We start from the raw sequence: 12,292 nt of genomic DNA on the forward strand, positions 1-12,292 counted from the left end.
TATATGCCAAAACCACAATTTCATTATGAGGCACGCCGTATAGCGAGGGACTGCGGTATAATTTTGATCACCAGAGCATCTTTAACGAACCCCCCATGCTCGGGACCATGGGTGTTCTTGCATTTCGCTTCCGTCGAAGTGCAGCCACGCGAAATCAAGACACATGACATACTGAATCCCTGCACAGTATAGTTAAAAGGTCCCTTAAACGTTTCCAACAAATATTTAGACACGTAGGGTACAGTTACAGTAAATCATTCGCACGACAATTTGTGTGAAGCGTCTCATATTAAGAGAGCTACGGACAATTACAAGTTACACTCGACCATAGCTATGCATTTTCTCCTCAACTCGTTCGTCGAGTGACGGGAGCTCAGCTGCGCCTTCGCTGGTTCTGCCTCATGATGGGACGTTATGTCGACTGCTTCCGGTTGTCTCCGAGCGAGCGCGCAAAGTCTCTCCAACCTCTCTGCCAGCCGCCTGGCAGTCAGTGACAAGCGAGGGCTATCAAACCAGCGTGCGTTGCGAGCATTCTGTGGCAGCGCCGATTGTATCCGGTATTCCGGTAACCACAGGCGAGCTAGGAGTGTGGACAGATGGGAGCAGGCGCAAACTGAAGCTCATCCCTACTACTATTCCTGCGATGAAGAAGCTTTAGCGCAGACGTACTTGAGCGGCCTCATCGGTCTTCAGGGTCCAGCCACCTGGTGGCGCAGAGCTTAGCCAGCCAAACAAAGAGCTAATACTGCTCTAACCAAGTGTAAAACATTTTAAACATTTAGAAAAACAACATTTTCACGATTACGCTCCTGCATAAAATTTACACTCAGCAAACTGGAAAGCACTTCTTTAGTGCGACATTAGTTCTGTGTTGAGCTCTGTGCCACCATGCAGCTTCCCCGTGCAGATCGTTCACGTTTGCGCCAGCATTCATGCCGTGACACACCCAGACCCAGCCCATTGGCGCTTCCGTTTACTCCGAATAGCGGACACGCGAAGCATTACAGAGTTCTAGCAGTTCCAAGTTACCGCACCGGCCTGCGACGGCGCATGCGGGCCCCCTACCATAAGGGAAGACTTTCCGTACAGCATACTAGACGGTAAGGAGTGGATAAGGCTCGACTTGCACCGTGTTTTGGGATCCGAATCACGATAAGCCAAAAAAAGAGCAAATTCATCCGATGAGTTTAAGGAACACCTCACAAGCCTCTAGAAATCTGTAGAGACCTGTAAATGTCAGATTGATTCTCTGCATTCTCGGTTTAACAACGTAGACGAAAGATCGCGAAGAAAGAGGGCAATTTTTCATGGAAACCATGATTTTCGTGAATCATGGCACGAATCGGAAGCCGACTTCATTTATACGCTAACAAGCCTCACTGGTAATTTATCCGACATAGCAGTCGATCTGTATACGCCTAATATAGGCCACCCTGATATTGTCAAATTCTGCAACCAGAAAGTAAAAGAAAAGCTGTTGTCCGCGAGTTAGGTGCTAAAAATAAAGACATCTAGATCTGTGATGAATACTCTTCTGCTTCCCTCAATGTTCGAAATATACTGATTTCCATTGCAGGGAAGCTCCTGGGCAAAACCCTCTTTCGTCTCCGATACAACAAAGTAATCGTAAACAAGAAGCAGCACAAGTGCGATCCTGTGACAGACAGCGTGATAGAGTGTGCGTCACAACACAAGCGTGCGAACAGCGAGCAGAGTAGTGCAACATCTAATCCTCTATTGCGAAGCGCGATGGGCAGTGAAAGGCCACCTATCCCCCGTGCCTGTCCCGTTCACTAACATTCCAAGCATAAAAAGCAAATGCGACTTCCGCAGTAGATATGTTTAATCCAGATATCATAGCACTTAACGAAACCTGGCTTCATCCACACATTGGGCACCATGAAATCTCAACAGCACATTGCTTCTCTGTTTATCGCTGCGACCGTACCAAGCCTCAAGGTGCTGGCGTTCCTTCAGGCAATTAATAAGCACCTAGTCTCTCAGCACAATATTATTGGAAATAACATAGGAATACTCTGGACATTCTCGAAATAAATCACGAAAAATTTATAATTGGTGTGTTTTATCGCACTCCTATGAAGCTGCCTCATTTTGTAATTAATTACAAGACGAAATCAACATCGCCGTAACACGCTCTTTCTTACTTCGCAAATCGGCTGCCGCTTGAGAGCGTTCCAATACATTAGGCAGTTCTTAAGCGAAAGACAATGTTACATGCGCATGCAGGTCAAGGAACACGGCCCTTTCCACTTAGGAACTAGAGGCACACCACAAGCTGCAGTGTTGTCTCCTCTATTATTCAATCTGGACATGATGCACTTGATGGCTCAGCGGGCTGTTGTCCCCGTTATACAGCACGCGTTGTATGCCGTTAACATAACTATCTGGGCCACACAAGACTCACTCGGAGACATAGAGGCAAACCTGCAGTGAACCACGAGCATAGTCGACCGCTATGCGCACTAATGCGGCCGTCAATACTTACCGTTCAAATCAGAATTCTTGCAGATACACCACACGCAAAAGTGCACAGCCGCAAGAAAGAGGTGAGGCGTGCAGACTGGACACAAGAGTAGAGAAGTGGACAACACGAACGCCATAACCGCAAACTAGCTCAGATTTTTGTCGTTCTAAGCTTCATTTCAACTACTCTGAGCCCTTTTCCACGTTTCCCTACGGCGTTAGTGTTGTCCACTTCTGTACTCTTGTGTCCTGTCTGCACGCCTCACCTCTTTCTTGCATAATGAATCCTTACCAACTAGCTCATATTTCTGTCGTTCTAACCTTCATTTCTAGTACTATGAGCCCTTTTACATGTTCCCCTAACGGCGTTCGTGTTGTCCGCTTCTCTACTCCTGTGGCCTGTCGGCACGCCTCACCTCTTTCTTGCATAATAAATCCTTACCAATTAGCTCATCTTTCTTTCGTTCTAACGCACAGCCGCAATTGAACCCTTGCTGGAGATAGGTCCAGTACCTGAACAAGAAGAAGTCTGGGTACTGGGGCTCCTTATTACTCATATCAGACGGTCACACACTACATTAGTCAAACTCCGTGAGGTGGGAGACCAGGTGGGCTGCATGGTAGACCGGGTTCTTAACAATTGCGCGGGTTTCGGTGCAAGAATGCCTTGCGGCTGGCACATACATTTGTAACCAGTAGAATCTGATGTTCTACTCCATACCTCCGCCCAGACGAGGATGCACTTGCAGTCATCTCCGAAAAATCGTAAAGCGGGCCCTCGAGCTCCCCGTGAACCCCTCGAACTAATGTTTTCTGCGCCTATGCATGGTCAAGACGTTTCGTGAGCTTCGAGAGGCCCATCTCACAAATCAGCCCACTCTTCTTTCAAAGACGGTGGCGGATCGCCGCCTATAAGTTCGCTTACACGTCCAACACACCAGCATCACGGAAGATAACGTACAACTCCCATTCGAGTGAAGGTGCGCCTTCCACGTCCACCCTCATCCAAGCAACATGACAAAAGAAGAGCATAAAGCCCGGTGGCTGGAGCGGGCAGATGCCCTCGCCCGCCAGTATGGATCGAAAGCCGGCGTGTTCTACGTGGACGCCTCCGGCCCACACCATCGGTATGATAAACGGCTGCTTTCGTTCGCGTGAACCGAACTGTAAACGGGCTCACTTTCTGAACCCGGAACATAACACATGTGGAGAAAGTGGCTATTGCATTGGCACCCTGTCATCCCACATCATAAACTATCATCTACGATTCGCGAGGAGCCTGTCGGAAGGCCGAAAACAGCTGGGTCGCGTACCTAGGCTATCCATTGTTGAAACATAACGACTACCCCGGGAACCCCGCAACCCGCAGTATAGACTGGGCTCCTGTTCACATGCGACTATAGTCGGGTACAACTTTTGAACAAAGGCGAGGCCCCACCTTAGGGACTCGCCTTAGGACCGAAGCGCGACAGCCGATTGCCTCTGCGACTAAAATATTCCCACTCAAAAAATTATTATACTGCTGCAACGCGCAATTCTCGGTATAAGTAGAGAATTTCGCATTTTGATGACTGGTTTAATGGAGCTCTGATGTGCTACCGCACACGCAGGAACGCTAGAGAAAAATATCCCCGTGCCTTCTACAACGCTGCTCGCCATCTGCTATTTATTTATTTATTTATTTATTTATTTATTTATTTATTTATTTATTTATTCAAAAGAACCTTACAGGCCCTATGGAAGGGCATAAAGTAAGGGGGGCACATTGAACAGTAAGAGGTATAAAAAGTACAAATTTCTAATAAGAACAGTGCTATAAAAAGATTACCATGTTACACAATATTGAAGGCACTAGGAATACAAAGCAATATCTGAAGGCACACGAACACTTGTTACTGTTAACAGAGCAAAGGAATACCGTTTATGAAAATGATATACAACATGGCAAAAATGCACGATAACATACACTAGATTGGTCAATCGTGAACGGTATTAAATGGGAAAAGCATGAGTAACTGAGAGCGGAACGTGTCGGGATTAGATATTAGATTAGCTTCATTGCCAGTGACAAAAGTAAAAAAGAGGAGGTCTGCATAGCTTTTGCACTGGTTTACATGTAGACGGCACATTTACTATGTTTCTGAGCTCGAACGGAATCTGTTGCTATTGAACAAGTACTTATAAACACAATGCATTTATCGCAACTATTACAAACCTGGAGCGAGAATACAGTTGAGGCAGGAAAGGTACAAAAATGCTTCGTTCTTTGTTTTATATAAATACTCGTGCTTTTAATAGCATGAAATTTACATTTCTTGGTTTAGCGTTTGTCGCTTAAATGCTCGGTGTCAGCGAAAGGACAGTGTTCAAGGTGAGGAGGGAGGTCAGAGTGTCGCATAGTTCGGGTGGCGAACTGTCGCCACCTTCGCGAAAGCATCCCCGAAATGCGGAGAAAAGAACACGCAGCACGAAGTATGACAGCTTCACGTTGTGCGTGCTCTCGAAGCGTATGGATCTCCCATTACTGAAGCGATGTACTGTGCGTCGCCTGCTTGTCGGAGATCGGATTCAAGCGCGACAAGAGATGCCGCAATTCGCTGCTTATCGACCGGGATGACATCGCTGAATGACGGAAGCGCTGCCTTCGTGACGTGAAACGCTACCGGGCGGAAGGCCGCAAGATCTTTTTCCTGGACAACACATGGGTGACGGCGGGACACAATCGGTCGATCGTGTGGACACGCACCGCGGTGCAGAAGCGGGGACACCTGTACGCTCTAGGAAACGAGCTGTCGACGGGCCATGAGTGGCCTTCTGGAAAAGGCCAGCGCCTAATTGTGACGCACATTGGCAGTTAGGATGGCTTCGTCGACGGCTGCTTGGATGTATGCAGAGGCCAAAATACGGGCGACTACTACGAAGAAATGGACGGCAATTGCTTCGAAGGATAGTTTAATGACGTTCTGCAAAAGTTCCCAGCTTGTAGCGTCATTGTTTTGGACAATACACCTTACCAAACCCAGCGAGATAAGAAATTGCCGACGACAGCTTGGAAGAAGGAAAAAATACAGGACTGGCTCAAAAGCAGAAACATCACCTCCAGCGAAGGGATGGTGAAAAAACTGTTGCTTGAGTTAGTAGCATCTGTGAAGTCGCGCTTTCGGAGCTACAGTGTAGACAATGCAGCTGAAACGGCCGGTTGCATTGTACTCAGGCTCCCCCCGTATCACTGCTGATTTAATCCTGTCGAGCTAGTGCGGGCATAGCTGAAAAATGGCATCGCTGCCGACAACAGAAACCTCAAGCTTTGCACGTTCGAAGACGTTTTGAAAGAAAAATCAAGCACGTAACGGCAGAAGACTGGAGGAAATACAGTCACCACGTGATGGACCTAGAAGCAAAGCTCAGGCTTGACCACATCCAACCCATCATTATCCGACTGGGTGAAGATGACACTGAAGAAAGCGACTCTGACTGCCAGCTGTCCGGCATTGAGCCACTCGATAAAGCATAACAGCTTCGTATTAACGAAAGAACAGCCTTTATTAGGGCTATTAAAATTTTTCCGGTGGGTTAGCAACAGGAAATCATTCTCCCGTGACATCTCAAATAAATAAGTAGTTGCTCTGGTAACACATTCCTTTTATTGGACGCTCAATTTTTAAAAACAACGTCCTGCGCAGATCGTGCTCAAATTAAGTACAAGCAAGGAAACAAGCCTAAATGTTGAAAATCTTAATGCATACGCAGGTAATAACCCTGAATAACCATGTGGACCCAAAATGCTCATTCGGGCAGGCACTGTCCAGCTTGACAGTCAACACGAAATTGAAAGCCACTCTTAGCAGCTTACACGCCAGAGCACATTCATGTGGTGTCATTGCTTATTTTGGTTACGTGGCTCAGGCAAGCATAGCGAATAAAATAAGAGTTGTAAAAGTTCATTAGCCTAGTGACGCTGAAAGTGCTCATTAGGGCAGCCATTCTCGAGTTGACGGGCCCTGTGGTGAAGTAGCAGCAGCCGAGGCGAAATTGAAAACCAGTGTTGGCAGCCTGTATGTCGAAAAGAAATCAATAGCAGCCGTGTTGGAGCGATCTTCAAGCTTTAAATGCTCCTAAAGGCCAATATATGCAGCCAAGCAATAACGAAAAGGCAGCGTCGGCTCGGTTTACTCCAACACGCAGTCATTGTTAATTTCACCAAGCAATTTGCACAAATAAAAGCAATCCAGAGTAGACATTCCCGTCTTAGGCAGCCCGCTTCCAGGTAGTTGTGCTGCCCCTATTGTTCTTTGCATGCTGTTGAGATAAATAATGGCAATGTCAGACGGTCAAAAATACTCTATTGGGCAGCCACCATCTAGCATGACGGGTCCTGTGATGAAATACCAGCAGTCGGAGCACGACCTTTAGCAGTCAGCATTTCAAAGCACTGCCATGCGTAGCCATTGCAGGTGAAACACGAGTCATAATAATCATCATCATCATCATCATCATCATCATCATCATCATCATCAGCCTGGTTACGCCCACTGCAGGGCAAAGGCCTCTCCCATACGTCTCCAACAACCCCGGTCCTGTACTAATTGTGGCCATGCCGTCCCTGCAAACTTCTCAATCTCATCCGCCCACCTAACTTTCTGCCGCCCCCTGCTACCCTTCCCTTCCCTTGGGATCCAGTCCGTAACCCTTAGTGACGATCGGTTATCTTCCCTCCTCATTACATGTCCTGCCCATGTCAATTTCTTTTTCTTGATTTCAACTAAGATGTCATTAACTTGCGTTTGTTCCCTCACACAATCTGCTCTTTTCTTATCCCTTAACGTTACACCCATCATTCTTTCCATAGCTCGTTGCGTCGTCTTCAATTTGAGTAGAACCCTTTTCGTAAGCCTCGAGGTTTTTGCGTCGTAGGTGAGTACTGGTAAGACACAGCTGTTATATACTTTTCTCTTGAGGGATAATGGCAACCTGCTGTTCATGATCTGAGAATGCCTGCCAAACGCACCCAAACCCATTCTTATTCTTCTAATTATTTCATTCTCATGATCCGTAACCACGGTCGCTACCTGCTCTAAGTAGATTTCCTTACCACTTCCAGTGTCTCGGTACCTATCGTAAACTGCTGTTCTCTTCCGATTCTGTTAAACTTTATTTTAATTTTCTGCAGATTAATTTTTAGACCCACCGTTCTGCTTTGCCTCTCCAGGCCAGTGAGCATGCATTGCAATTGATCCCCTGAGTTACTAAGCAAGGCAATATCATCAGTGAATCGCAAGTTACTAAGGTATTCTCCATTAACTCATCCCGAATTCTTACCAATCCAAGTACTTGAATACCTCCTGTAAACGCGCTGTGATAGCATTGGAGACATCGTATCTCCCTGCCTGACGCCTTTCTTTATTGGAATTTTGTTGCTTTCTTTATGGAGGACTACGGTGGCTGTGGAGCCGCTAAAGGTATCTTTCCGTATTTTTACACATGGCTCTTCTACAACCTGATTCCGTAATGCCCCATGAATGCTGAAGTTTCGACTGTATTAAACGCTTTCTCGTAATCAATGAAAGCTATATATAAGGGTTGGTTATATTCCACACATTTCTCTATCACCTGATTGATAGTGTGAATATGGTCTATTGTAGAGTAGCCTTTATAAAATCCTGCCTGGTCCTTTGGTTGACAGAAGTCTAAGGTGTTCCTGATTCTATTTGCGATTACCTGAGTAAATACTTTGTAGGCAACGGACTGTAAGCTCGTCGGTCTATAATTTTTCAAGTCTTTGGTGTCCCCTTTCTTATGAATTACGATTATGTTAGCGTTCTTCCAAGATTCCGGTACACTCGAGGTCATGAGGCATTGCGTATACAAGGTGGCCAGTTTTTCTAGAACAATCTGCCCACCATCCTTCAACATATCTTCTCTTACCTGATCCTCCGCAGCTGCCTTCCCTCTTTGCATAGCTCCCAAGGCTTTCTTTACTTCTTCCGGCGTTACTTCTGTGATTTCAAATTCCTCTAGACTATTCTCTCTTCTATTATTGTAACCGCCGTAGTTGCTCAGGGGCTATGGCGTTGGGCCGCTGAGCACGAGGTCGCGGGATCGAATCCCGGCTATGGCGGCCGCATTTCGGTGGAGACGAAATGCGAAAATGCCCCTGTACTTAGATTTAGTGCACGTTAAAGAACCCCATGTGGCCAAAATTTCCGGAGTCCACCACTACGGCGTGCCTCATAATCATACAGTGGTTTTGGCACATAAAGCCCCATAATTAATTTTTTCCATTATCGTCGTCGTCGTTCCATTGTCGTCTTCCATTATCGTCGTTCCATTCTCTCCTCCATCATTAGGCTAGTTGGTTGAGGGCTATTGGAAAACCGCAGCGCGACAGGGATGGAGACAAAGAAACACAAACCACAACACAAGCGCTAACAACTGCTTTTATTTGCACTGAAACCGTCCCATTTATGCGGAAAAAGGCGTGCCATGTAGCATCGCAGTTAGCACAAATATGGTCACACATGATCAAGCAAAAACAAGACACAGCAAACGTTTAAGAACATGTTACTAAATCCTCAGAAACAGTAAGAACAAGTTGAGAGTAGCGCCTTGTCCTGTCGTCTTTCTTGTGTCTGTCTTTTTGCGCTTAACAAAGTATTCATGGATTCGCACCAACTAGCCCGCCAACGCATTGTGAAGAACAAGTTATGGTCATCGACGATAGTCTACTATCGCCACGTATCTCAACGCTTCGGCTTTAGGCTAAGTCCATATGCAATAAAAGATATGATGATTGAAAGAAGGAAAATGCGTAGTGAAGAGGGTATCCTAATACTTGCTGTGAGCAAGCTTCTGTAGCGAGAAAAAAAAACACCTTTAAAATGGGTGAAACTTTTTACACCTAAACAAGACCTGCAAGAAACTTAATCTCATCGTCACTCAAAAATGTGGATGGCTTCCTGACGCAGTTGTCCGCCCACCTTTTGATAAAAAAAAAACTTACACGATTCCTCGCTCGGTCATTTCTTTTGCTTTCATCAGAAACTTTGTGTCATCAAATTTTGGTTTGCATCCGCCCAGCTTGCAATGTTGAGCCACAAAGAGTTCTGTCGTATTAGGTACATTAAGATTATGCTTCCTGGCCCGCTCGTTGAAACATCTCCCCATTTGGACCATATACCGGCGACCGCAACCAAAAGGGATTTCATAGACAACATGTGGCATAGAGTCTGTGAATTTATTTCTTTGCTGAGTAGTGCATCGTGGTAATTTCTCTTTGTCATTGTACAAATATTTGAAAACTTACATGGCACAGAAGATACAATCGCAACCTCACGCTTCGAAGCAATCTTATTGATGCTGTATGACAATTTATGAATATGAATTGTCACACAAAATGGTCACAATTGCCTTTTACGAAGATTTCTAGAGTCCTCGACGAACGCAACCTTATTGTTCTGCAACATGATAAGGAAGTTGGTTTTACGTGTTGCGAAAGGTAATAGCTCGGGAGGCTTGTCATGGCTCGTGCATGTTGAGAAGAATTTAAAAAAAAGTAAAGTTTGTGCCACAGATCCAAAAAAGAAGAGCACTTGATTTGCGGCAGTATCTGCTCTTAGTGAGGCTTTCTAATCAAGCAACGAAGGCGCAAAAAGGGTTTCTTGACGTCTTTTTCAACCTGAAGACCAATAAACCAGGAGCATCACTGCCCGCCATAGTTTCGCAAGATGGCTCATGGCAACGCATCATTGCTCGATACCTTCAAAAGGTTCTGCAGCTTCTAGTGAGCGGATATTATTTTCGATAAGGAATTCTTCGGACATTGTAACATTTTGGATAAACTGTCACCTTGGTTGTACAACAGGTCTTCAGTTGATATAAAAGAATTGTTTTACTCAGTTCCACATGAACAGCTGCGAAGTGTCTTAAAAGAAAAAAAAGCGGCTTACGGAGAAAACGATTTTCAGAATGCTAAAGGGATTTGAAATGACGCTTTCTTAAACTTGTTAGAATTTTATTTGCACTCACCCGCTATCAAGTTTGAGGGAAGCTTTTTCCTCTAAAACCGAGGAATATGTATTGGCTCAGCTGTTGCTGCAGTTCTTTGTGTCGTGTTTATGGCCAATGTCGGGACACGCATTCACTCACATCTGCAGGATCCTCGCATTGTTAAATTATGCCTGTATGTAGATGATTTTTCTCATAATATTAAGAAATGTTCCAAACGATGATCTGGAGGCTGCTATTCTTGACACTATTAAAGTGTTCGCATCCAACTCTGCCGGGCTTCGTTTCACTTGGGAGACTTCAAAAAACTGCCAACTACAGTATCTGGAGCTGTTCTTGCTATTTATGGATGACCAGAAATGCTGGAAATATAAGCCGAGGTCTAAAAAGGGGCTACTGCGTTTAGCAGTGCCCATTCCAAGCCTGCCAAAAGAGAAATTGTAATGAATCGCCTTCAATCTGTCCTAACGAAAACATGTTTCCACGTAATGAGCAAAAGCTTCGGCTTCCAGGCGCCGCGATTGAAGGAAGCCGCATAGCCATTTATTTTAGTTCTGAGCACGAGGTCGCGGGATCGAACCCCGGCCACGGCGGCCGCATTTCGATGGGGGCTAAATGCGAAAACACCCGTGTACTTAGATTTAGGTGCACGTTAAAGAACCCCAGGTGGTCAAAATTTCCTGAATCCTCCACTAAGCCATGCCTCATAATCAGAAAGTGGTTTTGGCACGTAAAACCCCATATCTTTTTTATTTTAGTTACTGCGGTTTCAGAAACGTTGTTTCGAAAGATCAAGACCCCTGATCCAAAAAGTAAGCCTGATAAGCAACAAAGGCCGGTGCAGGTGATTCCGTACATTCATAAGTTATTACAAAGCATCAACAACATTGCTTCGAAGCATTAGGTTCCGATTGTATTTTCTGCGCCATGTAAGTTGTCAAAATTTGTACAAGGACAAACAAAACGAAGTTGCCACACTGCACTACTCAGCACAGAAATTAATTCACAGACTCTTTGGCAAATGTTGACTATGAAACTCCTTTGGGTTACGGTCGCTGGTATATAGGCCAAACGGAAAGATGTATCAACGAGCGGGCCAGGGAGCATCACCGTAATCTACGTAATAAACTGTATTTTATTATGTCCCCGTTGTCATGAATACGGGCAAGAACTTTCCCAAGCTGCAAAGGAGCAGCTTTTAGTTCTTGTCCCAGCGTTCACTTTTGTAAATTCATCATCATGATCATCATCATCAGCCTGGTTACGCCCACTGCAGGGCAAAGGCCTCTCCCATACTTCTCCAACAACCCCGGTCATGTACTAATTGTGGCCATGCCGTCCCTGCAAACTTCTTAATCTCATCCGCCAACCTAACTTTCTGCCGCCCCCTGCTACGCTTCCCTTCTCTTGGGATCCAGTCCGTAACCCTTAATGACCATCGGTTATCTTCCCTCCTCATTACATGTCCTGCCCATGCCCATTTCTTTTTCTTGATTTCAACTAAGATGTCATTAACTCGCGTTTGTTCCCTCACCCAATCTGCTCTTTTCTTATCCCTTAACGTTACACCTATCATTCTTCTTTCCATAGCTCGTTGTGTCGTCCTCAATTTGAGTAGAACGCTTTTCGTAAGCCTCCAGGTTTCTGCCCCGTAGGTGAGTACTGGTAAGACACAGCAATTATATACTTTTCTCTTGAGGGATAACGGCAACCTGCTGTTCATAATTTGGGAATGCCTGCCAAACGCACTCCAGCCCATTCTTATTCTTCTGATTATTTCCGTCTCATGATCCGGATCCGCCGT

The sequence above is a fragment of the Dermacentor variabilis genome, chromosome 8 (assembly GCF_050947875.1).
Source record: "Dermacentor variabilis isolate Ectoservices chromosome 8, ASM5094787v1, whole genome shotgun sequence".
In the NCBI taxonomy this organism is placed as follows: Eukaryota; Metazoa; Arthropoda; class Arachnida; order Ixodida; family Ixodidae; genus Dermacentor; species Dermacentor variabilis.